The sequence below is a fragment of the Cynoglossus semilaevis genome, chromosome W, assembly GCF_000523025.1.
Source record: "Cynoglossus semilaevis isolate Cse_v1.0 chromosome W, Cse_v1.0, whole genome shotgun sequence".
NCBI lineage: Eukaryota > Metazoa > Chordata > Actinopteri > Pleuronectiformes > Cynoglossidae > Cynoglossus > Cynoglossus semilaevis.
In genome coordinates this window covers 8,255,957-8,257,852 of record NC_024327.1, presented here as the reverse complement: position 1 = coordinate 8,257,852, position 1,896 = coordinate 8,255,957, and the positions used below count along the sequence as shown (strand labels likewise).

Here is a 1,896-nt window from a genome sequence, read left to right as displayed (position 1 = left end):
GTCAACCACAGGTGGTCATGTGGATCAAAAGGAATGGATGGCTTCGGGGTTCCCTGTGAGAAGGTAGATTGGGAGATCTCCCATTGTTGTGTGAAGATCTCCCATTGTTCCCAGGGAGTAGAGGTGTTTTAGAAAGTTGGTGTGAAGAGAATTTGGGGAAATTCTCTTTGAATGTGTGGGGCTATGTGACTGTGTGTGCTCGGGAAAGCCTTTTGGTGTCTTAGCACCTTCCTGCTGCACACCCAACCAAATGTGAAAAACCACTGAAATCTAACAGCATGGAATCTACAATGCTGACATTTATAAAGTTGTGCGCTACGACCAATCAGCTGTAACAATGATGAGGATGAGGAGCATTTTAGTAGTTGAACCATTTTCCAGTAAGTTGTAGTATCACAGTGTAGGAGCTGTTACCAAAGACATTTCCATAGTTTCTGCCTCATTGTTAGGATTCATATGAAAAAGCAAAAATCATCAGTTTATTCTGGGCTGTTGGCTTTTGTATTACATAGAACTAGATTTACACTCATTAGTAATTAATATAAGTTGGCAGGCTAAGTGTGTATTGGTGTATGTGCACACAGTTGTTTCCACGCATCCACTGTACCCTCCAAAACCTTGCATCATCTGTTTTTAAAGTATAATGAACTTTTAAACATTATTATGTCCAAAAAATAATATGACACAAGTTACTGCAGCAAAAGGGTAAAAAGGGACAAAAGACTGCAACACAACAGTGAGTCCATGTTACTGCACTACATCTACATATATCTAAGGCAGGGGTGGAGAACCCTTTTTTTCCCTATCCTGGGACATCTTAATTTTTGATCCTGGGACATCTTAATTTTTACATCTTAAATACGCAATTCATGTCTCACTGACTTCTGTCATATAATGTCTGGAAAGGCTTCTCTTTTTGGGAGGCATCTGATGTGATATGGCAGTGATAATGATAATGTGGGTTTTAGCCAAAACTACTTGTGCAATCATGTCCTCACCTTTTATTGCGTCAGGCATGACTTATGAAAACAGAAACACTTCTTCATATGATGCTGCAGACAGATGTTTGCTGTGCATCTACTGTAGATCATTCGTATCTACTGTATGTGTGAGGTCATTGTAGCTGTTATTACTGTCAGGTTTATTCTAACATATATGACAACAAAGTAACAACACAAAAGACGTCTGGATCTTTTACTTGCAAGGGGAGAGTGCAGCTTACTCTTCTGGCAGCTTCCTCATCAACTCAGAGTAGCCCCACCCTTCTGTAGCAGTACGAGCGTTTCTGTTTTGTTTTTCCCTCGCTCTTTCTGTTGACTGTTGCTATGGTTTCCCTCCCTCACTTCCGCCAGTCGTTGAGGGAGCGGGTATAAAAACGGTAGTCCGCCCACCGGGTCTTCCTCTGCGCTCCCATCATCACCCGTGTTACTTTCGGGTCAGAGGTCGTGTGCCCGACAGGTATGGCCGCCTGCTTCTTCACCTTGCTCGTCGTTTTGTTTGTTCTTATACTTAAGGTATTTGTAATTGTTGTTGTAGGACGACTGTTTGTGTGCTGCTCCGTGCTCCCTGTGTGTGCTGCTGTGGTCATTGGCCGGTGGTGAATGCTGGCGGCTGCCTGGAGTCCAATCCTTCCTCCTCGTGAGTGTGTGTTCTGAGAAGGTGTTGTAACCACCTCATTGGGCCGCTGCTGCTTTGTTTGGTGTGATTTTGTGCTGCTTTCACTGTATTGGCGTTTATCTGTTGCTGCCTACGGCGTTCTTCTGCGGCCGTCAGCGGCTTCACGGCTTCCAAGATACACGCTGTGCAGGACGATTGTTCGGCCGTACACCGCCGTCTGGGCATAAGCATTTTTTTCTTTTATTGGGGACTACCCTACTAATGTGCTATTCTTTTTCC

At 44.0% G+C, this 1,896-nt stretch overlaps 1 long non-coding RNA gene across 1 annotated transcript in view; it reads left to right on the top strand.

Annotated features, from left to right (window-relative positions):
- The first annotated feature begins 583 nt into the window (after positions 1-583).
- LOC112486393 (uncharacterized) overlaps positions 584-1,896 on the top strand; it is a 2,046-nt gene continuing 733 nt past the window's right edge. The window contains exons 1-2 of the long non-coding RNA XR_003048827.1: positions 584-1,458; positions 1,537-1,638. This is a non-coding gene — a long non-coding RNA (uncharacterized LOC112486393). The remainder of the gene's footprint in view (positions 1,459-1,536; positions 1,639-1,896) is intronic.